The sequence below is a fragment of the Drosophila suzukii genome, unplaced genomic scaffold (assembly GCF_043229965.1).
Source record: "Drosophila suzukii unplaced genomic scaffold, CBGP_Dsuzu_IsoJpt1.0 scf_9, whole genome shotgun sequence".
Classification (NCBI taxonomy): domain Eukaryota; kingdom Metazoa; phylum Arthropoda; class Insecta; order Diptera; family Drosophilidae; genus Drosophila; species Drosophila suzukii.
In genome coordinates, this window is record NW_027255941.1 from 64,306 (window position 1) to 91,792 (window position 27,487).

Genomic DNA, 27,487 nt, shown 5'->3' on the forward strand with positions numbered 1-27,487 from the left:
TTGGACTACGTTCGTTGCCAACAGGGTGACGAAGATCACCGAGTCCACTGAGGCGGCCAATTGGTCGCACGTTCAATCCGAACATAATCCAGCTGATTTGGCTAGTCGAGGAGTTCCCCTTCAAGAGCTGGTGGATAACCCGCTTTGGTGGCATGGACCCACTTGGCTGCAACGTCCACGCGATCATTGGCCCAGCCAGGGAACCGACCTGCCGGTGACTGAGATCGAAAAGCGTGCCGTTAAAGTCCATGTGGCTTCTATGCCGTCAGAAGATTTCCTAGATCGCTTTTCCAATTTATATAGAGCTTTGCGGATCCTCGCGTATGTCCATCGATTTGTCCAACGATGTCGAAGACAATCACCGCCTTCCGGGGTCCGTCTAGAGGCCCAGGACGTTGCCGCCGCGAAAGAACTCATGACGATTTGCACTCAGCGCAGGTATTTTTCTGAAGAATACCGCTGCTTGAGTCAGAAGCGTCCTGTGCCCGCGGCGAGTTCGATTCTCTCCCTGAACCTCTTTCTAGATAAGAAAGGGGTAATCAGGGCATGCGGCCGCGTAACGGCTTCCGACAGTCTGCGGTATGATGAACGACATCCGATAATCCTGCCGTACGAATGTGCACTCTCGCGGCTTCTGGTCAAATTCACGCATCTCATTACGTTACATGGTGGCAACCAGTTAGTGGTGCGTCTCACTCGGTCCAGATACTGGGTTCCGAGAATAAAGAACTTGGTGAAGGCAGTGGTTAACTCCTGCAAGGTCTGCGTTATCCACAAAAAGAGATTGCAAGTCCAGATGATGGGAAGTTTTCCGAAAGAGCGAGTGTCTTTTTCCCGTCCGTTCACGTACACAGGGATGGACTACGCCGGCCCGTTTGACATTAAAAATTATACCGGAAGAGCTTGTCTCATTACGAAAGGGTATGTGTTGGTTTTCGTTTGTTTTTCTACAAAGGCCATCCATCTAGAGCCTACATCCGACTTAACGACTGAAAAGTTTCTTGCCGCTTTCGCTCGTTTCGTCTCTAGAAGAGGGTGTCCTCGCCAAGTCCAATCCGACAATGGAAAGACCTTCGTCGGCGCCTCCACCGTGCTTTCCCGAGACTTCCTGCAAGCCGTTAAGGAGTCTGTGACCGATGCGTATAGTCATCAGCAGCTCACCTGGCAATTCATTCCTCCTGGGGCACCCCATATGGGAGGCCTATGGGAAGCTGGTGTCAAGAGCTTCAAGACCTTGTTTTACAAGTCCACCGCTACGCGGAAGTACACCTTTGAAGAGCTGTCCACCCTCCTGGCGAGAATCGAAGCTTGTCTGAATTCCAGACCGCTATCTCCCATGTCCGAGGATCCAACTGGTCTCTTAGCGTTGACACCAGGGCACTTTCTTGTTGGTGGACCTCTTCTATCCATAGTGGAACCTGAAGTAAAGGGCGAATCCAAGTCCATTCTGAACCGGTGGCAGCACTTAAAGTCTCTCCATCAACAATTCCGCACTCGATGGAAGGATGAGTACCTTAAGGAGCTCCACAAGCGCAACAAGTGGCAAGTCCCCACAGAAAATCTGCGTGTTGGCGATCTGGTCGTTATTAAGGATGACAATTTGCCCTCAAATGAGTGGCGACTTGGAAGAATAGACTCCGTTTTTCCGGGAGCCGATGGTAATGTCCGCGTAGTCGACATTCGTACGACACGCGGCATTGTCAAACGTCCAGTGACCAAGGTGGTTCTTCTTCCAAGAGAGCCGCCCAAAACTACCTCGTAACGAGCCGCGTTTCTTACACACCTTAGTCCGTAGCCATTATCCACGTCAGTGTTAATCAGCCCTGTTTGTTTTTTCCTTATCCACACTCTAAACAGGAAAATGGCTCCCCGTCCACGTAGCGCTCAGGCTCTGGATAGCAGACGTACTCGAGGTACTCAGTCCTACCGATGCCGAGTCTGCCGCGGAATCCATCCTCTTCGGAAGTGTCAGAGGTCCCTAAAGCTGAGCGCAGAGAAGCGGCTGCGGGCAGTTCTTATTAACAAGTACTGCGCGAACTGTCTCGCACACGAGCACTCCACTGGGAGCTGTCGTAGCGGTGACCGGTGCAGAACGTGGAACCGGAACCATCACACGCTGCTGCACATGCACGACCTTGTTTCCCGGAAAAAGTCCGGCTCCAAGCAAAAGTCCCGCTCCAAGCAACAGCCCGCTTCTCCGCAGCGTTCGCGCCGGCAAGATCCGCCAACTCGCCAAACGCCTGCTCCTCCACCGCGCTCAGCATCCTCGACACCAGCTTCGTCGCTCGCCGCACTTCTCCAGCGTCATAGCGTTAATGTTCTCCCGACTGCTGTGGTGATCGTCGAGACCGGAAGAAGAAGTTCGACACCGCCGCACTCATCGATCCGTGCACCCCGACAAGCTCCATCGATGCATCCCTGACCGCCGCGTTGCGTTTGCCGACAACGAACGTGGGCGATGAGAGCATATGCACGGCGACGATTCGTTCGAAGGCCGACGAGGCCGTCAAGCTGGAGGTGGTCCTCAAGATCGAGCCGAACGTGCGCATCCGAAAATTTAAGGAGCTACCGCTCGCGGATGAGGTTTTCCACCGGCCAGCCACGATTTCATTGATCCTGGGCGCGGACGTCTACCCGAAGGTGATACAGCCGGGCTTCCACATGGTCGACGAGGGGCTGGCAGTAGCCCAGAAGACGGTGTTCGGGTGGATCGTCTCCGGCGCCTGTACGCAGGCTTGAGGCGTAGGCGGCTGGCCGAAGTTCCGTCTCCTTTATTTTTTGCAACGCTAGCGATTGCAAGGGGGGCGGAATGTTCAGGCCCACTGTCCGGCGAATCTGGACTGGCCCCGCTATCCAGCTGCACCAGCTGCACCGCTCTACCGCTCTCCCGCTCTCTCGCGCTCCCGCCCTCCTGCGCTGTCCCTAGCTCCCTCCATGAAGTCTCCGCTGCGCTTTGGAGCGCAGAGCGGAGCTTAGACTAAGTTAGTTCGATTTCTGGAGTTCACCTGAATAAACCGCGGTCGTACCCCCGCCTACATTCGAAGTTCACCTTTTCTCGAGTTCTTATTTTTCGATCAAGGGGCAAACGCGTTCGAGTGGTTTCTCCCCTACAGCTTCCGCAGCACCAGCAGCAAACGCACCAGCAGCAAGCCACCGAAAGCCAGCGATGCAGCCCGCCGACGCCGCCAGTTTTCCCGCCGTCGCCTCCCACGCCATTCCACCAGCGCCACCACGGTACACCGCTACCCCCCGGCGTACAGATGTGTGTCCGGAAAGTTGCTGAAATTGTAGTTCTTTTAATTCAAGCTTGTGAGTTTTTAAATAATTTAGTTCATTTTTTAAACGGTTTATTTTGTGAGTATGATTAAAAATAACAGTTTACAAAAAAAATCGATGAAATAAGCCTTCGATGGAATTAAAGGATATTGCTTGTGCATATCACGAGTATCGCATTGTTCAAAAACTTCTAGTCCATAAAATAGTTTTGGATCAAGCATCACTTTAGATACTAACAACCTTATTTGTAACGGAAGACATGTTTCGGAGAGCTGACGCAGTAAGCCGCATTGACGACCTGTAGCCTTCGATAAGTGTTTAGTCCAGTAACAAAGTTTTGAATATATGTGGAATCGATTGGTCTCTAGGAGATTACAATACTTATGAATTTTTTTGGTTAATTCCCCTTTCCCCTAGCCCACTTTAAGATTACTTTCATTTTATTACAAGAGCTTAGGGTTGTTAAAACATCGGTGGTGGACATTATCGATTGGTCACTATCGATACTATCGATAGTATCAAACATTTTTCAAGCTAAAAATAATAAACCGAAATTTAATTATTATTTTATTTTTTTGGAAGCTGACAGGAGAATACAAAACAACCAAAAAAAATCTTCAGATTAATAACAGCTTGAACATTTCAAAAATAAAATCATAAAAACACAAAAGATAATTATTAGAGATTATTAGCTTTTTAAGCTTAATACACAACTAATGAAAAAATAAGAAATTCATATTAATACTTAAATTCATATTAATAAAAATTGCCAGAGGTCCACGTTCTTGTCTAAAAACAATAACCGTCCTTAACAAAAGTCCTTTTTGTGGAAATTACTTTCGCTGCTTTACTGAACATTTTTTCAGATTCTGTAGACCTAGCTGGATTAGTCATGTACCGCTTCGCCACTGTCTGCAGACCAACAGTGTCTTCTGCGCAGCTCTGTAAAATTTTGTGAGGAATTGAATAACTCCCACAAATATAAGCAGCCGCAGCAGCAGATGGCCGGCCGCTTACCAGATACGCGGCGAATTCGCGTAGTAACGGCGCGGCGAGGAGAGGATGGAGAACGAGAGAGTTTGGAGACCAAGGATGGAAAGCGAGAGAGTTTGGAGACCAAGGATGGAGATCGAGAGAGTTTAGAGACCAAGGATGGAGATCCAGAGAGCTTGGTGACCAAGGAGTGGATAATGAGAGAGTGGAGACTTGCCGGGCAGAGCAAGAGTGCCATGTGGAGATATCAGAACTCCACCGGCCTTTGGACTCTCCCGTGAACTTTGGACCGGGAGAAGAAGTGCCACATCTCGACACTGGAGCGGCACACAGGCGTGCCATAAGCATAACGGGAATAACGGTACGTGAAGGACAAGTGGGTCAACCAGGAGTCACGGACCTTGGACCCGGAGTGGAGAGATCCAGCGGGTCGTGCGCAAAAGGGAAATAACGGTTCCCGGAGGCCCTATATAAGGCCGCAGAGCGCTGGCAGCTGGATCAGTCGATCACGAGGAGTCAAACCTTCAAGATCAGTTAAAGTACCAAGTGAACAGTCAGTCAAGCAAGTAGTCTACGAGGGAGCCACAACCAAGCGAGTCGTCGGAAGCAGCGCCGTGGGAAGCATACAAGGAGCAAGATCGCCACGTCGAGACGTTCGTGATTGGGACATCAGAAATCTCCGAATTGAGACACAAGTGGCTGAGTTCCGGAAGGCAACACAGGGCTAAGTCAACTTTGTCACGACCACACCCTTGCGAGTCGCCCGGCAGGTCTGTCAGAGACAAGCGAAAGAGGCCTACGACGAAGAACCGTAAGCTTGGGGATGAAAGTTGTCTGAGACCCAGCGTACCTTGCCCGACCAAGCAGGACCTGGCGTAATGGACGAGCGGTGGATCGATTTGCGGTTTCAAGAGGCGTTCGCCTGGAGAGCCCTTCGATTACCGGCGAAGTTCCCGAACAGCAACCGCCCAACTCCCCGAGTGCCAGGACACCGAGCTACTGGTCAGGAAACAGCGCAGAGGACATCGGCAGCGACGCCAGCAGACGTCTCCACTAGCCACGTTACCATCGCCGCGCAAAGCTCATTGGGGAGCGCAGGAGCGTCGCGGACGTCAAGCATTAGGGTGAAGCCGGGTGGAACGTTCGTCTGCGCTAGGCGTAAAGCAAAGTGAACTGCTAGGCACCTTCCTGGCGGTATTCTTGACTGTCAGCGCGATCTGAGCAAGAACCTAGCGGGACCGTCCGGGACAGAGCAAGGGAAAGGTATTGCCTCGAAATGCGTTGGCCTGGAGAGCAAAGCTTGTTCACCCTAGTCTGAGAACGGTGACGCTTCCCTAAGCCCACAAGGCCGAATTCTCTGCGAGTCTAAGGCGCGACCCCGAGGCAGCGCGTCGGCAAGCGAGCAGAGGCGGCCACTACGAGCGTCCCGAGTTACAGGAGCCAGCGGACGTCGAGTCAACACATCAGGAAAAGGAACACTAGCAGCCGGCGAAGCCAGAGCAAGGAGATACCGAAGCAAGCCCAGCCACACACCCGCTGTACTAATACTACGAGAATAAATCCCACTGTTAATGGTAACCCTTTGTTTTCTCACTGATCTACGGGGCAGTCACGTCATATAAATTTGGTGAGACGAAGACACAATCTTCTGAGCTAGCCGCACGAATCTCGTAGCGAGCAGACAACAAAATCAGTTCGTTACATCTGGCGCCCAACGTGATTGTCCCAACAGTGAGAACAGCACAATAAAAATGGGAAAGAAGTGGATTTACCGCCTTAAAAAGGAGAACTTCGCCCATGTCGCACAGAGGCTTAATGTCGCCCTGGAGGGCAGGCTAGATGACATGAGGAAGGCACTGTCGGAATACTGCTCAGAAACAGAGAACGACCCACAACTCGTCGACATCTGGGCCGAGCTGGAAGCAACATACCACGACAGAGCCGGCCCAAGCATTACGTTAACGAACGCTGAAGGGGACAACCTGGTGGCAAGCCTGAGCATTGACAACATGCAAAAAGAGGCGCACAGGAGAGAATCAAGCCAAGATAAGAAAACAGCAGCGCTGACCCCGAGACCAAGCCAGTCGGACAACGCAAAGGTCGCTAAACAGGTCCGCGAATGGTCGTTCAGGTTCGACGGGGCGGAAAAACCATTCGAGTTCCTGGAGCAGGTAGAATGGTCCGCTAACCCGTACGGCTTGGATCTTGACATGATCCCTCGAGCGATGCAGGAGTTGCTAAAAGGAAGGGCTTTGAAATGGTTCATCGCCAACAACAAGCAATGGAGAACCTGGGCAGAGTTCATAAAAAGCTTCCACACATATTTTCTGCTCAGAGATTTCTTAACCAGGCTGGCGGACCAGATCCGGCAACGGAAACAAGGCTTTAGCGAGTCGTTCAAGGACTACAAGATCGACATGCAGACGATGGTGAGGCCACTTAACTTTTCTACGAAAAAGACGTTAAGGGTCATTAAAGAGAACTGCACCCCAGGCCTACGGATATTCTTAGGAGCATACAAAGTGTCGGACCTGGACACGCTAATGATCCTAGCCGATGAGTACGAAGAACTTGAAAAGGAACGGGAAGTATTCGCACAAGAGAACAAGTTCTCAAAGACCAAGTCGACATCACCAACGCAGGTAAGATGCAGAAGATGCCAAGTGACAGATAACCAGGACACACAAGGAAATGACCAATGGTCACCACCACACCAAGCCAGACGACAGCAGGCAACAGACGCACTACGCGGAGGCCAATGGACACCACCACCACAGCAACAATTACAGCCAAACAATACCTTGAGAAGGCCGCCAAGCAACACACAGAGGCCACAAGATGCCACCCATATCACAGACCCGCAGGAGGTCTGTCGGAAATGCGGTGGGAACGGACACTGGGATAGAGGATGTCGAAACCAGCGGCTATTATTTTGCTGGATATGCGGCAAGATGGGTGTCAGGAGCGTCGATTGCTGCCAACGATCGGGAAATGGCCAGCGATCTCAGCTGCAGAGAGGCGAAGGGGGATCGCAAAATGCCACCTCTCCAAACTGACGGGCAAGCTTATCGAGGAGGAGCAGCAGTTGTCCGCAGCTGTGATGATTGGTGGGAACAGCTACAAATCTACAATCGACAATATTGCTGCTCTAGGAAGGATTACAAAGACGAGACGGCAAGTTAGATTGGCAGATGTTCAGCACAGTGACGGGAACATCGAATATGGCAGAACACCAGATCAAAATGAAGGATGACAAGCCAATCAAGCAGAGCTACTACCCCAAGAACCTAAAAATCCAAGGGGAAATCAACGCAAAGGTGGACGAGCTTCTCCAAACGGGGTTCATAGAGCATTCATAGAGCCCATACAGCTCCCCCATCGTGATGGTAAAAAAGAAGACATGCAAGAGGAGACTGTATGTCGACTTCAGACAGATCAACGCGAAGTCAGTGAAGGATGCCTACCCATTGCCCCGCATAAACTACATCCTAGATCAACTAAGGGAAGCGCGATACATCAGCAGCTTGGACCGGAAGGATGGATACTGGCAGATCCCACTGGAAAAGAGTAGCAGGCAATATACGGCGTTCACGGTACCAGGCAAAGGCGTGTTACAGTGGAGGGTAATGCCGTTTGGACTTCACTCGGCGTCGGCAACGTTTCAGCGAGTTTTCGACCAAGTAATTGGCCTCAAGATGTCGCCTCACGCATTCGCTTACCAGGATGACATAAAAGTGATCGGTCGCACGCTGGAAGAACACAAAATAAACCTTAGAGAAGTGTTCCGGCGTCAAAAGGAGGCAAACCTGAGGCTGAATCCAGAAAAATGACAATTCTTTAAGAAGGAACTGCTGTACCTGGGACATCGAGTGACTTGCGAGGGAATAGGAAACGATCCAGAAAAAGTAGCCGCCATCGCTGAACTGGAACCGCCATCGACCGTCAAAGAGCTCCGGCAATACCTAGGAGTAGCGTCGTGGTACCGCCGACTTGTACCAGATTTTTCGAGAATCGTCAAACCCCTGAATGACCTGCTGCGCAAAGGCAGTAAGTGGGAGTTTACACCAGAGCACCAGATGGCGTTTGAGGAAGCATACAGAGATGAGAGAGCATACAGAAAGGGTCAGCTAAAAGTGGTGGCCGACGCATTCTCAAGACAGCCACTACCAGAGACGCTACGAGGATTAAAACAGGCATCGGCAACAATAGCTTCAGGAGGGTGCAGCTGGATCAAGGACATGGGCAAAAAGACAAGGACCCAACCGCAGAAGTACCCGGACTATGTTATGGATGGTGAGACACTGTACAGAAACATAACTCACCGAGCAGGCAGTGAAGACGTCGCGTCATGGAAGACGTGCGTCCCAAAGTCACTACGGGAAACAGTGTTGAGGGAAAACCACGACGCACCGTCTGCGGGACACGTAGGAAGCCGGAGGACAATTGCACGATTGGTAGACCGATACTACTGGCCAGGCATGCATAAAGACGCTCGAGCCCACGTAAGAAAATGCGAGAATTACATGCGGCTTAAGCCCAATCAGATGCAGGCGGCCGGGAAGATGTTGACCTAAGTGCCGGAGGAACGTGAGCCACGGTATGCAGACTTCGTTAGACCCCTACCAAGATCTAAGCACGGGAACCAAATGCTGCTGGTCATGATAGACAGATTTTTGAAATGGACGGAACTGGTGCCCCTGCGCAGTGCGACAGCGCAGCTCAAGAAGGCGTTTAGGGAACGCATAATCGCAAGGTACGGGATCCCGACGGTGGTCATATCGGACAACGGAGTGCAGTTTGCAACCGCATCTTTAAAAGTTTCCTGGCAGAGATGGGTAGTCAACAATTCACCGCACCATACACACCACAAGAGAATCCGACCGAACGAGCAAACAGAAAAGTCAAGACCATGATTGCGAAATTCGCAGGGCAGGACCAGAGAAATTGGGACGAAAAGGGGCCGGAGATTATGCTAGCAGTGAACACGAGCACATCGGAATCCACCGGCCATACACCGGCGTTTCTTACCCAGGGCAGGCAACAGGATTCAGCGTCGGGCAGTTGCCAGAGACATCCGCGATTACGCCAGGCGGAAGGGACACTTACAAAACGGCACAAGGTTACGGGTAACGTGTAGGGATCCTACCGTAAGGCAACAGGATTCAGCGTCGGGCAGTTCCCAGAGTAATCCGCGATTACGCCAGGCGGAAGGGATACTTACCAAACGGCACAAGGATACGGGTAACGTGTAGGGATCCAACCGCAAGGCAACAGGTCTCGGCATCGGGCGCGAACCAGAGTCAACCGATTACGCCACGTAGAAGAGATTATGCGCGGAGGGACGCAAGCAACACAAGTCGTGCAGTGCAGACATACATCGCAGCATCCGGATATTCTATGCGGAATGCGCCGGACGAGCTCGTCTAGTTGTTACCCGAGGAAAAGGGAAGGACGGTGCAGAAAAAGAATGGGTTCATGGCAATAGTAGTAGTAATACAGATCAGAAATAAAAAAAAGGGCCGAAGAAACCAACACGCCATATCTGCATTAAAACATTTTGCAGTAATTCCGGCCTCAAACGGCATATGGAGCCGAGAAAATAAAATGGAAAAGACAGATCAGCCAGAAGCTGTGCGGGCAGATGGAAAGTTGCAAAATCACCATGAGCCAGGGTGGGGGGCGCCTCGATCGGCGATCGATTGGCACTGGACGATAGTGCGATCGATGGGCACACGAAAATGGAAATATCGGCAAAGGTGGAAATATCGCAACGAGCAGGTGGCAACGCCGCACCGTCGGTATCGATAGTCGCAGAAACATCGATCACGCATGGATTGTGTGACCAGGCGGAGGAACCGAGGAAAGGAGTGGGACGCAGCAATGAGCAGCGAGCTGTTGATCGATAGCCCATGAGCATCGATGTCCCAGTGGAAACACGGGAAATATCGGCGCGGGAGATGTCAAGTTGCTACGAGGAGGATGACCAGTGCTGTAGAAGCTCAATAGAGTTAAGAGCGTCGAGGGAGCATCGAGGGAGCAACGAGGGAGCACCGCGGGAATCGGAGGGAGCATGACAAGGACTCGAAGGCTAAATTATGCAAGGAAGCGCCGGAGAGTAGGGACAAGTTTTAAATGTTTCCCGAAGTAAGGGGGGAATGTGAGGAGTTGAATAACTCCCCACAAATATAAGCAGCCGCAGCAGCAGATGGCCGGCCGCTTACCAGATACGCGGCGAATTCGCGTAGTAACGGCGCGGCGAGGAGAGGATGGAGAACGAGAGAGTTTGGAGACCAAGGATGGAGAGCGAGAGAGTTTGGAGACCAAGGATGGAGATCGAGAGAGTTTGGAGACCAAGGATGGAGATCCAGAGAGCTTGGTGACCAAGGAGTGGATAATGAGAGAGTGGAGACTTGCCGGGCAGAGCAAGAGTGCCATGTGGAGATATCAGAACTCCACCGGCCTTTGGACTCTCCCGTAAACTTTGGACCGGGAGAAGAAGCGCCACATCTCGACACTGGAGCGGCACACAGGCGTGCCATAAGCATAACGGGAATAACGGTACGTGAAGGTCAAGTGGGTCAACCAGGAGTCATGGACCTTGGACCCGGAGTGGAGAGATCCAGCGGGTCGTGCGCAAAAGGGAAATAACGGTTCCCGGAGGCCCTATATAAGGCCGCAGAGCGCTGGCAGCTGGATCAGTCGATCACGAGGAGTCAAACCTTCAAGATCAGTTAAAGTACCAAGTGAACAGTCAGTCAAGCAAGTAGTCTACGAGGGAGCCACAACCAAGCGAGTCGTCGGAAGCAGCGCCGTGGGAAGCATACAAGGAGCAAGATCGCCACGTCGAGACGTTCGTGATTGGGACATCAGAAATCTCCGAATTGAGACACAAGAGGCTGGGTTCCGGAAGGCAACACAGAGCTAAGTCAACTTTGTCACGACCACACCCTTGCGAGTCGCCCGGCAGGTCTGTCAGAGACAAGCGAAAGAGGCCTACGACGAAGAACCGTCAGCTTGGGGATGAAAGTTGTCTGAGACCCAGCGTACCTTGCCCGACCAAGCAGGACCTGGCGTAATGGACGAGCGGTGGATCGATTTGCGGTTTCAAGAGGCGTTCGCCTGGAGAGCCCTTCGATTACCGGCGAAGTTCCCGAACAGCAACCGCCCAACTCCCCGAGTGCCAGGACACCGAGCTACTGGTCAGGAAACAGCGCAGAGGACATCGGCAGCGACGCCAGCAGACGTCTCCACTAGCCACGTTACCATCGCCGCGCAAAGCTCATTGGGGAGCGCAGGAGCGTCGCGGACGTCAAGCATTAGGGTGAAGCCGGGTGGAACGTTCGTCTGCACTAGGCGTAAAGCAAAGTGAACTGCTAGGCACCTTCCTGGCGGTAGCCTTGACTGTCAGCGCGATCTGAGCAAGAACCTAGCGGAACCGTCCGGGACAGAACAAGGGACAGGAATTGCCTCGAAAGGCGTTGGCCTGGAGAGCAAGGCTTGTTTACCCTAGTCTGAGAACGGTGACGCTACCCTAAGCCCGAAAGACCGAACTCTCTGCGAGTCCAAGGCACGACAAGCGACCCGAGGCACCGCGTCGGCAAGCGAGTAGAGGCGGCCACTACGAGCGTCCCGAGACACAGGAGCCAGCGGACGTCGAGTCAACGCGTCGACAAGCCAGGACGAGGAGCACTAGCAGCCGGCGAAGCCAGAGCAAGGAGATACCGACGCCAGCCCAGCCACACACCCGCTGATCTAATACCACAAGAATAAATCCCACTGTTACCATTTGAACCCTTTGTTTTATCACTGATCCACGGGGCAGTCACGTCATATAAATTTGGTGGGACGAACACACAATCTTCTCGTAGCGAGCAGACAACAAAAATCAGTTCGTTACAATTTTAAGATTAGGTTATGAACTTATTTAAAAAGCATAAAACTAACCTTCCAAAACCCAAGGGGATCTTGCACATTATGGCTCTGACTAAGGTGATGATTTAAAGATTTGCTTGAATCCACCTTGGCACCTTGGTGGTGCTGGCAGATGTTTGGGATTTGGATTTTCTAAGGCCGCAAGCTTTCTTTCGATCAAACTCACGGCACTTCGAGCATAACTGCTTTAGCGAAACCTCCACACCTCTGACATACCTTTTTTTTGGTTCCAATTTCTCCCTTGTTGAATTTCCTGGACGTCATCTAAATCTGTTTGTAAATTTATGTTATCTATTTCATTTTCATAATTGGTGTCTTTTAAATTCACGAGCCTATTTAATAAGTTATATTTATATACTTATATGCATTTAAACAACCAAGTCACAAACCATTCACTACTTCACATTATTTTAAAAGTAACTTACCATTTTTGCGCCTTCAGAACTTGCCCATTTTTTTGACGAATCACTTCCAACACCTCTAAACTACTAATATAATGTATATCATTAGATATAGTAAATTTTAAAATGTATAACATATTCGCTTACATTGATCCTTTTTCAATTTTGTAGAATTGCATTGTGACCTTAAAGTGGAAAAGATAAATATTATTTTTCTGGATCGATAGTATTGATGGTGGGTCCGAACCATCGATGCTACATTTTTCGACCATCGATCGATTTAACTGCTTAATTAGGCTTCTTACATAGATTTACACATAATCTGCACATAATCTATCTTCACAATCGGACAAAAGTTTAGGTAATCAATAAAACGAATTGCAGTACACTAAAAATATATATATGTTTTTTAGTTTCTTACTTAAAATATATTGGTTTACAGATTCAAATACTTCACTGTGATCAAAAAGGGTTAAGAACCTACACAACTATTGTCAAATTTTTTATAAATGTTTTCCATGACATTCGACATTGCTTACACAACTTCTCATTTTTCTAGAACACTTTGAGATTGCACTGACATTAAATTTTTAAGATATGGTATGTTACCAACGGGCTTGATCTCTTTATTAGGTTTTAGTATTGGAGTTATCTTTGCTTTTTCCATGCTGAAATTCTTGGTAGTATGTAAGGAGTAAGGTTAAGACAATTTTGAGAAATTTTTTATTAACTTGTTTAAACCTGCAACATTTGATCTAATTTTAAAAATTCCCTGTAAAACACAACTTGGTCGACGCACACACATACAAAACTATTGAAAGATAAATTACAGATATAAACACGTTGCTTTGACATAATTGTTCTTCAAATTAGAGCCAGTGGCGGATCCACGGAGGGGGGGGCAAAACATGAAGAAGTTAAAAGTCTACCCAAATTTCGTCGGCGCCTTATTAAGTAAGTTTTTATTGAGGCTGAAAGTAACTATTGTTTGTAAGTTTAATTTTCAAAAGACTTCTGGGATAACATTTCTTGCATTATAAATAAAACTTACAAATAACGATTACTTTCGGTCACTCGTTTTTATTCTCGTCTCGTTATACCCGTTACTCGTAGAGTAAAAGGGTATACTAGATTCGTCGGAAAGTATGTAACAGGCAGAAGGAAGCGTTTCCGACCCCATAAAGTATATATATTCTTGATCAGGATCACTAGCCGAGTCGATCTAGCCATGTCCGTCTGTCCGTCTGTCTGTCTGGATGAACGCTGAGATCTCGGAAACTACGGGAGCTAGGCTACTGAGATTTGGCGTGCAGATTCCTGAGCTTCTTACGCAGCGCAAGTTTGTTTCAGCAGAGTGCCACGCCTACTTTAACGCCCACAAACCGCCCAAACCTGTGACACCCACAATTTTCATGCTAGATAAAAAATTTTAACTGAAATGTATTGGTCTCGTCAATACCTATCGAATTGGTCAAAAAAAAAATTTGGCACGCCCACTCTAACGCCCATAACGCTTAAATCTGTATACCGCCGGTAGGTGGCGCATTTTAATCTCGCTTTGCTACTTGCATATCTCTATTTAGCTGAGTAACGGGTATCTGATAGTCGAGGTACTCGACTATAGCGTACTTCCTTGTTTTAATATCCATTCTACTACAATGTGCATTTGAAATTATAATATCAAATCTACAATGGCAAATTTTTTTTGGGTCAATCGATAGGTATTGATGACAACAATACATTTCAGTTAAAATTTTAATTCTAGCATCAAAACTGTAGGAGCCATAGTTTTGGGCGGTTTCTGGGCGTTAGAGTGGGCGTGTCACTCTGCTGAAACAAACTTGCGCTGCGCAGAAATCTCAGGAAACTGCATGAGAGATCCGAGATCTCAGCGTTCATACGGACAGACAGACAGACGGTCAGACGGACAGACGGACATGGCTAGATCGACTATCAGATACCCGTTACTCAGCTAAAGGAACCAAAGGGAAATGGAGATATTCAAGCAGTACAGTAAGACTGAAATGCGCCACCAACCGGCGGTAGACAGATTTAAGCGTTATGGACGTAAGAGTGGGCGTATAGTTTCCGAGATCTCAGCGTTCATACGTACAGACGGACAGGCGGACATGGCTATATCGATTCGGCTAGTGATCCTGATCAAGAATATATATACTATATGGTGTCGGAAACGCTTCCTTCTGCCTGTTACATACTTTCCGACGAATGTAGTATAACCTCTTACTCTACGAGTAACGGGTATAAAAACTTAAAAAGCGGATCAGTGGGAAAGCTTTCTCCTTCGGGAAGAATTGGTGGTGCCGGCAGATTTTTGGGACCTGGATTTTCTAAGGCCGCAAGCTTTCTTTCGATTAAACTTACAGCACTTTGAGCATTACTGCTTGAGCAAAACCTCCACACCTCTGACATACCTTTTTTTTGGTTCGAATTTCCCCCTTATTGAATTTCCTGGACGACATCTAAATGTGTTTGTAAATTTATGTTATATATTTCATTTTCATAATTGGTGTCGTTTAAATACACGAGCCTATTTAAGAAGTAGTATTTACTCACTTGTTTTAAACAACCAAGTCAAAAACAATTCACTACTTCACATTATTTTAAAGGTAACTTACCATTTTTGCGCCTTAAGAACATGCCCATTTTTTTGACGAATCACTGCCAACACCTCTGAACTACTAATATAATGTATATCTTCAGATATAGTAAATTTTAAAGTGTATAACATATTCGCTTACATTGATCCTTCTTTAATTTTATGGAATTGCATTGTGACCTTAAAGTGGAAAACTCTAACAAGCTCTCAGAAATATGCCATTTTAAGATAAATATTATTTTTCTGGATCGATAGTATCGTTGGTGGGTCCGAACCATCGATGCAAAATTTTTCGACCATCGATACTATCGATTTTTTTACCAACTTTAGTAGAACTAACACAAACATTTAACTGCTTAATTAGGCTTCTTACATCGATTATACACATAATCTGCATATAAACTATCTTCACAATCGAACAAAAGTTTAGGTAACCAATAAAATGAATTGCAGTAAATTAAAAATATATATATGTTTTTTAGTTTCATACTTAAAATATATTGGTTTACAGATTCAAATACTTTACTGTGATCAAAAAGGGTTAAAAACCCACACAACTATTGTCAAATTTTTTATAAATGTCTTCCATGACATTCGATATTGGTTACACAACTTCTCATTTTTCTAGAACACTTTGAGATTGCACTGACATTAAATTTTTAAGAAACTTGGCATAGAATGGTATGTTACCAACGGGCTTGTTCTCTTTATTAGGTTTTAGTATTGGAGTTATCTTTGCTTTTTCCATGGGTAATATGTAAGGAGTAAGGTTAAGACAATCTTGAGACATTTTTTTTTAACTTGTTTTAACCTTCTACATTTGATCTAATTTTGAAAATTCCCTCTAAAACACAACTTGGTCGACGCACACACATACAAAACTATTGAAAGATAAATTACAGATCTAAACACGTTGCTTTGACATAATTGTTCTTCAAATTAGAGCCAGTGGCGGATCCACGGGGGGGGGGGGGGGAAATTAGGGACACTTTTCTCACCAAATACGCTATGGAAATCACAACAACATACTATCATTAATTGCATTATATGACCTGTCTAAACTTATTTAACCCTTTTCTGGGCGACTCACAGCGGAAGTACTAAGTTCTGAATTGAGAAAGAGTCGAAGTGTTGAGTTCAGTATAAGACATATACACTCGTCGGGGGAATACTCCGCTTGGTGTACTTGTCACGCAGCCGTTGACTGATTTCAAAAATTTGGTTGGGATCAAGAGTGTGTTAGAAATTCATTCTCAAAATATGTACCATAAGAATGCAATGGCAACTGGGAAGGACTTCGTGAGAGACTATCACAATCCACTACGAAGCGTCCGAAATCTTCTCGACGAAAACCATCTTTCGCAAACGCAAGAGAACAGAAAACGACTTATCCCCATTGTGAAAACGGTCATTTTTTGCGGAAAGCAGAATATTCCACTTCGTGGGCATAAAGATGACGGAGATATTCAAAAAAATATAACGCCTGTGCAAAACGAAGGGAATTTCAGGGCTTTGCTGAGATTCAGAATCGATGCAGGTGACACAACTCTGGAGCATCACCTTGGGAACACATCTTCAAGAGCGACCTATACCAGTAAAATGATTCAGAACCAACTAATTGAATGCTGCAGGGCAGAGATACTGGACAAAATTTTGCAACGAGTGGCTCGTGCTGAGTTCTACACGATTGTTTTCGATTAATCTCCAGATCTGTCGGGAAAAGCTCAGGTAATACTTTAATCCTGCCAATTATTACGTAGAAGTAGAATTTCCGTAAAAATATAATAATTGATGCCTATTGTCCAAACTATCGGATAGTGGTTGTTCCCAAGAAAATAAACAGAAATTTACTGAAAAATGTTTCTCGTTACAGATTAGCGTTGTACTCAGATACGTCGATTTTTCTCCTGGTGAAGCATGCATACGAGAAGACTTTGTATCTTTTTTGGACGCATTCGGTCAACTTTCGAAGAGTACTCTCGCGGAGGGCACAGAATCAGAAGAAAGCGAGGATGAAGATGGATCAATGGCTTACAGGACTGCTGGAAAAAATGATCGAACCGATGAAGAATTGTCTCTAACTGGATCTGCCATCGGGGGAATTGTTCTTGGAGACATGAAGAAAATGAATCTCCGAATGGAGAAATGCGCTTCGATAGGGACTGATGGATGTGCGGTCATGCTGTCAGATATCGGAGCAGTCAACGAAATTCGGAAAGAAGCAAAAAATGCTGTCATGACTCCGTGTTTCTCGCACAAACTCAACAACAGTATTTAAAAGTCAGTGAAAGTACGATTAATCGAAAACGTTGCCAGTGCCATACGAGAAGTCGACAAATTCTTCAAGAACTCATTTCCAAAACGTGTGACTGTATTATCAAAGATACTTGGTGAAAAAATTGTCCAGTTGTGTGAAACAAGATTAATAGAGAGACACGATGCTGTCCTTCAATTTGTTGCGAAGTTACCGTTGATCATCGAAGCTCTGTCAAAAACCAGTGAATGGAAGAACAGAGAAACAGCAGGCAAAGCAACAATTCTCCTATCGGCTTTGTGCAAGTTCGAATTTATCGTCGGGCTCTTCTGTCTCAGCGACATTCTATCGCTCACCCATTCGCTCAGCGTAGTTCTTCAGAAGGAAGCAATTGATTTGGCGAAGGCATCAAAAATGATTGGGACGTTGCTTGCCACGTTGAAAAAAAAGAGGAAAAAAGTTGATGAAATATTCCGACTGATTTATTCAGATGCCAAGAAAATGGCGGAAAAACTCGATGTTGATGAAGCAAGGAACATGTGGTCGACAAACGAAACGCGAAAATTACGACGTGAAAACTTGCGAAGATTACTACAGGGTCTCTGTCTACATACCTCTGCTGGATACCATCAAAGAAGATTTGAAAGCTCGTTTTTCACAAGAAGTTTTGGATGGTTACCAATTGAGTGTGTTGCTCCCAGAAAAAGCGAGTCTTTTAAAAGAAAACGAAATCGATGATCTAATCGGATGCTTGATAGAAAGATTCGGGAATCTTCTGGATGATGACAAGAGCGTACAAAAATTGAAATTCAAAGATGAATTGAGTTACTGGCAATGTCACTGGCAGCAGCAACAAAAAATTGAAGGCAACGAAATTCCAACTTCTGCACTGGAAACACTAAGAAAATGTGATGTCGACATATTCCCAACAATCCACACCTATCTCCGAGTATTCTGTACACTTCCCGTAACAAACGCGAGCTCTGAACGTTCTTTCTCTTATCTTCTCCGCATCAAAACATGGCTTAGGACGACCATGCTTCAAGAAAGACTAGTTGGATTAGCGTTGCTTCATACGCATCATGACATCGAAATCACCGCCGAAGAAGTCATCGAAAGATTCGCAAAACTTGGCAGCCATCGTTTTGCGTTATGAAACACGCAATGCAAAAGCATTTTTTTGTTTAAATTCCGAATAAAATGAGCCACTCTGTAATGCATGCATATGGTTGACTTTTCAAATATAACCACTTTGTTTACCTAAAAATTGGGATGGATAATTTTTGTTTTATAATTTGTACTGTATTTCTCTCGCAATAATAAGTTTGAACCCCAAATCGAAGAATAAGTTCAATTTCCCCCCCCAAGAATCGTCTCTGGATCCGCCACTGTTAGAGCTACACTTAAATTTGGAGGACAGGTTTGTCGGGATTTTTTCTAAAACTGGACTGTCGATTTTGAAAACACCCTCAGAATTGGCAACCGCGTGAGATTCCCCAACTTCTGACAAATTACATAACCAAGAAAATTCGCGCTTGAGCGTCAGAGACTAAAACTCAGTTCAGACCAAATAATGTAATGTGCATTTACGTATAAATTCTGGCGAAGATGTTAACTTTTAACGGAGTGCGCATGCAACAAATAGATGTACCCTGGCTTTGGCCTAACGGCAAATGGTCGTGGTGGTGTTGCTACTCCTTCAAACGAAACGCATACAATTATTCTCGCTGGAAGATGATCTTGCTTGCGAAGTACGATAAGCCAATATCAGTTAGATGGAGATGAATAGCAATCGAAATAAAATATAGCCGATAGAACAGGGAAATACACAGAAAATAAAAGTAGAGGAGTGTAATGATTTTTGCATCCAAGCCGCGTCTTTTGATGCCTATTTACCTCCGATGGTGTTGAGGTACAGATTGCCCTCCCTTCCAATGGTCACTCATGTTTCCAAAATAACAAGTTTTGGAGCGACCCCTTCGGCATAAGTGGATTGAGGAGAGCGAGCTAGCCGTGCTTTTCTTTTTTTCTGTGTACTTTGGTAAGAAAGATTATTTATCCGAGATAAATAAACAAATGATTTGGTTAAAAATACCACTTAATTATACACGTTACTCGTAAAGTAAAAGGGTGTGTAACAGGTAGAAGGAAGCTTTTCCGACCACATAAAGTATATAAGAGCCGTTCTTTTAATAATTCCGCGTTGGTTAAAATTTTGAAAAAAGATTCCAAAAAAGATTCCTTTTTATCATTCAGAAATTATGAACAGACTGTTAAACAACGCAGAAATGCGAACGCCATAAGCATCAATAAGAGCGAGCGAGAGGGACAAGTTGCTGCAAAGTGCGTTCGTATAAAATATCATTAATTTCAATATATTAAAAACAAAAAATGGTTCAAACTTATTAAAAAAGAGGTTTTAGGTGGCAAATGGAAGCATACTTCAAAATTAAAAAAAAACTCTTGGGGGCAACAGATAAAGTTTTTTTTAAAATATGTTTTTATTTTCAGCAGATTAAAAAATTTGCGTTAGGATTGTATACAAAAAAGAGGAAGTCAATCGGATAACTACAGCTAGAGATATCGATTTTCAAGCAGAGAGTACTTTTGGAAATTTTGCGTTTTATTTACAAACTTTAAAGAACTCTAACTACAAAAATAATTTTTTTTCGGCCAAATCCTGATAAACTTGTTTACTTATTTTCTGAATAGTATACGTAAAAATAGTTTCAGGAAAATCAAAAATGTGAACATTTTATTTGCTAAATCCGTTCGGCTTGTAAAGGAACGGCGCATATATTCTTGATTAGGATCACTAGCCGAGTCGGTCTAGCCATGTCCGTCTGTCCGTATGACCGCTGTGATTTCAGAAACTATAAAAACTGCAACCCTGGGTTTAGGCATGCAGATTCTAGGGATTTCTGCGCTGCGCAAGTTTGTTTCGTCAGTGTGCCAAGTCCACTCTAACGCTCACCAGCCACCCAAAACAGTGGTTTCTACAGTCCTAATGCTAGAATTTAAATTTTAACTGAAGTGTATTGTTCTCATCATTACCTATCGGTTGGACCAAAAAAAAGTTTGTCACGCCCACTTTAACAACAACAAGCCGCCCACAAATTTCAAAAAATTTTGTAATATGAACGCGGATATTTCGAAAACTATAAAAGATAGAGAATTGCGAATTTGGATTTAGATTCCGTACGCAGCGCAAGTTTGTTACGCGAATATGCCACACACTCAAACGCCCACATGTTCAGACTAGAAAATAAATTTTAACTGAAATATATAAGTCTTTTCAATACCTATCGATTAACCCAAAAAATGTTTCCCACGCCCACCCTAACGCCCATATATTGAGATCGCGGGTAGGTGGCGCATTACAGAGGGTTTTGCTGCATGCATATCTCTTCCTATGGTCCTTTAGCTGAGTAACGGGTAGCGTTCTTCCTTGTTTAATGTAGTAATTGTGCAAAAGGGGCAGGGATATTTTTTGACGATCTCGGCTACTCTAGAATTTCGCAGCTCTAGAGCAGTGGTCGGCACACACATACCATCACAAGTTTGCCTTGCATTAGTGTGAGTGTAACAAACACGAAGTTTGCGCGCGGCGTGCCGTAGCGAGACGTTTCTCTGCTTTGCACTGAGATCCTCTGCCGCAGCAACAAAAAAGCGCGCCGAAGTTGAGAAAAAATTACCCGAAGACCCATGCCGAAGTCACACGAACATGTACGTTACACGTGAGCGAGCAGAGGATGGGCAGAACACTTGCCTATGCTATGCATATATTGCAATTTGTGTTTATTACAACTATTGTTTGTTTATTGGATTAAATGCATTAGATTTGTACACAACTAATGCGCAAGGAAACGGTTTCAAATATTGTTAATTCCTTTCCCTCCTTTTTCCTCGGCATTCACATGCAAACATATTTAGAATTCTTCTTTTATTTTTTATTTTTTTATTTTACTGGAATCGAATTGCTCGGGCGCATTTTTGTAACTCTCTGCCATTATGCAACAGAGAAAATTATCAATGAACGACAAATTCAAAGTTAAGACTTAGTTAAATGGAAGGTTAAAAGACCCCTTACGAGCCCAGACTTCTATGGCCGTTTTCAAGTTGAAACTTCTGCGCCCCAAATGCTTGATGTTGATCGATGTGCTCCGTCACTACTTCGTTGTCGTCTGTAGGATGATTATAGAAGACCTCGAGTATACGCCTCATTCCACTTCCTTGTCGAGAGTGTTTAACGAAAACGACTATGGTATCGTCTTAACAAAGAGATTTATTAAATGCGCGAACTAGGGGCTTGCAGAGACAAACTTCGGCCGGTCCGTTATCTTTTTTTGCATCCCTCCGTTATGTTGAGCTAGCGACCAAAATTTTTGGCGGAACAATATTTGTGGCGCAGCGACATATGAATGCCCTAATATTTTGTCAGCATTATTGTATTTAAAAAAACAAACAACTAATATTGTTTTATAAAAGTAAGTTATTTGATAAAAGTAAAATTAAGTAAATTGAATTTTCTTATAATGTTACGTGAATGTATTATACAACACTATTAAATTGTAATTTTTTAGTTTAGTAATAGAAATATAATCCGTTAATATTTATTTAAATATTTAAAACATTTTTAATATTAACATTTTTTAAAAATTCATACTTAAGGAGTAAAAATGTTATAGTCGGATATGTTTCGCTGTAGAAAGAGTAAAGGGGCAGAGGCACGCGCCAACAGCGAAAATAAAACAAAAGAAATAAAGTTAAAGGGTGAGAAGAAGATTCGGTGCATTTTGTTTGAGCTATTAAAAGAGAAGCAGGCTATTTAAATTGAGCTCAGCGAAACACATTTATTTTATTATTTAAAGTGAAATTCAGGTAAGTGTTTAAGTTTGGGAAGTTGTTTATTTATCTAAGTTTAAAGTACGTCAATTTTTTTGGGTTTTACAAAATAACCTAAAAAATTCCGATAAATGGTTCCGTTAGCCGAAAGTGGCACGATGAAATGCTCCGTGCCAATACAAATCACGCAAAGGGTTAAACACAGCTGTTAAATGTAAAAGTACAAATATACAAGTAAAACACATTTTTTAGACATATCCCTTTATATTTTATCAGGACCGTTGGCCTAAAATTCAGAGGACCCTTTCAATTGTTGCTTATAGTGTGGGAAGGTTTTACGTGATATCTCAAGGATGCACTTGCGGCCGTAAATATGTTATTTATGTGAATTCGTGTTCAGAGTGCCTTTTCTTAATTTATAAATTATTACTTTATTATATCTCAAGGATGCACTTGCGGCCGTAAATATGTTACTTATGTGAGTTCGTGTTCAGAGTGCCTTTTCTTAATTTATAATTTATTACTTTATTATTATTACTTTAAGGCATATTTTTATTGTTCGTTTTTCTTTAACTATCCATGCTTTAAGGTATGACATTGCATTACAACTGCCGTTTTACATTTATTATACCCGTTTCTCGTAGAGTAAAGGGGTATACTAGTTTCGTCGAAAACTGTGTAACAGACAGAAAGAAGCGTTTCCGACCCCATAAATTATATACATTCTTGATCAGGATCACTAGCCGAGTCGATCTAGCCATGTCCGTCTGCCCGGATGAACGCTGAGATCTCGGAAACTATAAGAGCTAGGCTTTTAAGATTTGGCTTGCAGATTCCTGAGCTTCTTACGCAGCGCAAGGTTGTTTCAGCAGCGTGCCCACTCTAACGCCCACAAACCGCCAAAAAGTGTGGCTCCTACAGTTTTGATGCTAGAATAAAAATTTTAACTGAAATGTATTGGTCTCATCAATACCTATCGATTGAAAAAAGTTTGCCACGCCTACTTTAACGCCCACAAACCGCCCACAAACTTCAAAAAATCGTACATATATCGCGGATATCTCGGGAATTATCAAAGATAGACCTCAGATTTAGATTCCGTAGCCCTGTACGCAGACCAAGTTTGTTACGCAAATATGCCACGCCCACTCTAACGCCCACAAGCCGACCAAATCTGTGGCGCCCACAATTTTCATGCTAGATAAAAAATTGTTTGCCACGCCCACTCTAACGCACATAACTCTTAAATCTGTCTACCGCCCGCATAACCACATATTGAGATCACGGGTAGGTGGCGCATTTCAATCTCGCTTTGTTCCTTGCACATCTCTATTTCCCTTTGGTCCCATTAGCTGAGTAAAGAGTATCTGATAGTCGAGGTACTCGACTGTAGCGTTCTTCCTTGTTTTTTTATAAAATATACAAATAGGGTAACAATCATTATTATTACTAAAATTAAAGATGTGTGTCCGGAAAGTTGGTGAAATTGTAGTTCTTTAAATTCAAGCTTGTGAGTTTTTAAATAATTTAGTTCATTTTTTCAACTGTTTATTTTGTGAGTATGATTGAAAACACCAGTTTACAAAAAAAATCGATGAAATAAGCCTTCGATGGAATTAAAGGATATTGCTTGTGCATATCACGAGTATCGCATTGTTCAAAAACTTCTAGTCCATAAAATAGTTTTGGATCAAGCATCACTTTAGATACTAACAACCTTATTTGTAACGGAAGAAATGTTTTGGAGAGCTGACGCAGTAAGCCGCATTGACGACCTGTAGCCTTCGATAAGTGTTTAGTCCAGTAACAAAGTTTTGAATATATGTGGTATCGATTGGTCTCTAGGAGATTACAATACTTATGAATTTTTTTGGTTAATTCCCCTTTCCCCTAGCCCACTTTAAGATTACTTTCATTTTATTACAAGAGCTTAGGGTTGTTAAAACATCGGTGGTGGACATTATCGATTGGTCACTATCGATACTATCGATAGTATCAAACATTTTTCAAGCTAAAAATAATAAACCGAAATTTAATTATTATTTAATTTTTTTGGAAGCTGATAGGAGAATACAAAACAACCAAAAAAATCTTCAGATTAATAACAGCTTGAACATTTCAAAAATAAAATCATAAAAACACAAAAGATAATTATTAGAGATTATTAGCTTTTTAAGCTTAATACACAACTAATGAATAAAATAAGAAATTCATATTAATACTTAAATTCATATTAATAAAAATTGCCAGAGGTCCACGTTCTTGTCTAAAAACAATAGCCGTCCGTAACAAAAGTCCTTTTTGTGGAAATTACTTTCGCTGCTTTACTGAACATTTTTTCAGATTCTGTAGACCTAGCTGGATTAGTCATGTACGGCTTCGCCACTGTCTGCAGACCAACAGTGTCTTCTGCGCAGTTCTGTAAAATTTTGTGAGGAATTGAATAACTCCCCACAAATATAAGCAGCCGCAGCAGCAGATGGCCGGCCGCTTACCAGATACGCGGTAAATTCGCGTAGTAACGGCGCGGCGAGGAGAGGATGGAGAACGAGAGAGTTTGGAGACCAAGGACGAAGAGCGAGAGAGTTTGGAGATCAAGGATGGAGATCCAGAGAGCTTGGACACAAAGGAGTGGATAATGAGAGAGTGGAGACTTGCCGGGCAGAGCAAGAGTGCCATGTGGAGATATCAGAACTCCACCGGCCTTTGGACTCTCCCATGAACTTTGGACCGGGAGAAGAAGTGCCACATCTCGACAGTGGAGCGGCACACAGGCGTGCCATAAGCATAACGGGAATCAGCGGGACAGCAGCAGTGGGCAGAGCATCTGTTGGAAGCGGTACGTGAAGGACAAGTGGGTCAACCAGGTGTCACGGACCTTGGACCGGGAGTTGAGAGATCCAGCGGGTCGTGCGCAAAAGGGAAATAACGGTTCCCGGAGGCCCTATATAAGGCCGCAGAGCGCTGGCAGCTGGATCAGTCGATCAGAAGGAGTCAAACCTTCAAGATCAGTTAAAGTACCAAGTGAACAGTCAGTCAAGCGAGTAAGCTACGAGTGAGTCACAACCAAGCGAGTCGTCGGAAGCAGCGCCGTGCGAAACATACACGGAGCAAGATCGCCACGTCGAGAGATACGGGATTGGGACATCAGGAATCTCCGAATTGAGACACAAGTGGCTGAGTTCCGAAAGGCATCACACGGCTAAGTCAAGGCGTTTGTTTTCCAACTTTGTCACGACCACACCCTGGCGAGTCGCCCGGCGGGTCTGTCAGAGACAAGCGAAAGAGGGCTGCGACGAAGAACCGTCAGCTTGGGGAGGAAAGTTGTCTGAGGCCCAGCGTACCTTGCCCGATCAAGCAGGACCTGGCGTGACGGACGAGCGGTGGATCGATTTGCGGTTTCAAGAGGAGTTCGCCTGGACAGCCCTGCGAGAGAGCCCTGCGATTACCGGCGAAGTTCCCGAACAGCAACCTCCCAACTCCCCGAGTGCCAGAACACCGAGCTACTGGTCAGGAAACAGCGCAGAGGACATCGGCAGCGACGCCAGCAGACGTCTCCACTAGCCACGTTACCATCGCCGCGCAAAGCTCATTGGGGAGCGCAGGAGCGTCGCGGACGTCAAGCATTAGGGTGAAGCCGGGTGGAACGTTCGTCTGCGCTAGGCGTAAAGCGAAGTGAACTGCTAGGCACCTTCCTGGCGGTATTCTTGACTGTCAGCGCGATCTGAGCAAGAACCTAGCGGGACCGTCCGGGACAGAGCAAGGGAAAGGTATTGCCTCGAAATGCGTTGGCCTGGAGAGCAAAGCTTGTTCACCCTAGTCTGAGAACGGTGACGCTTCCCTAAGCCCACAAGGCCGAATTCTCTGCGAGTCTAAGGCGCGACGCCGAGGCAGCGCGTCGGCAAGCGAGCAGAGACGGCCACTATGAGCGTCCCGAGTTACAGGAGCCAGCGGACGTCGAGTCAACACGTCAGGAAAAGGAACACTAGCAGCCGGCGAAGCCAGAGCAAGGAGATACCGAAGCAAGCCCAGCCACACACCCGCTGTACTAATACCACGAGAATAAATCCCACTGTTACCATTTGAACCCTTTGTTTTCTCACTGATCTACGGGGCAGTCACGTCATATAAATTTGGTGAGACGAAGACACAATCTTCTGAGCTAGCCGCACGAATCTCGTAGCGAGCAGACAACAAAATCAGTTCGTTACATCTGGCGCCCAACGTGATTGTCCCAACAGTGAGAACAGCACAATAAAAATGGGAAAGAAGTGGATTTACCGCCTTAAGAAGGAGAACTTCGCCCATGTCGCACAGAGGCTTAATGTCGCCCTGGAGGGCAGGCTAGATGACATGAGGAAGGCACTGTCGGAATACTGCTCAGAAACAGAGAACGACCCACAACTCGTCGACATCTGGGCCGAGCTGGAAGCAACATACCACGACAGAGCCGGCCCAAGCATTACGTTAACGAACGCTGAAGGGGACAACCTGGTGGCAAGCCTGAGCATTGACAACATGCAAAAAGAGGCGCACAGGAGAGAATCAAGCCAAGATAAGAAAACAGCAGCGCTGACCCCGAGACCAAGCCAGTCGGACAACGCAAAGGTCGCTAAACAGGTCCGCGAATGGTCGTTCAGGTTCGACGGGGCGGAAAAACCATTCGAGTTCCTGGAGCAGGTAGAATGGTCCGCCAACCCGTACGGCTTGGATCTTGATATGAGCGATGCCGGAGTTGCTAAAAGGAAGGGCTTTGAAATGGTTCATCGCCAACAACAAGCAATGGAGAACCTGGGCAGAGTTCATAAAAAGCTTCCACACATATTTTCTGCTCAGAGATTTCTTAACCAGGCTGGCGGACCAGGTCCGGCAACGGAAACAAGACTTCAGCGAGTCGTTCAAGGACTACATGATCGACATGCAGGCGATGGTGAGGCCACTTAACTTTTCTACGAAAGAGACGTGAAGGGTCATTAAAGAGAACTGCACTTCTACGGATATTCTTAAGAGCATACAAAGTGTCGGACCTGGACACGCTAATGATCCTAGCGGATGAGTACGAAGAACTTGAATAGGAACGGGAAGTATTCGCACAAGAGAACAAGTTCTCAAAGACCAAGTCGACATCACCACCTCAGGTAAGGTGCAGAAGATGCGAGGGGACAGATA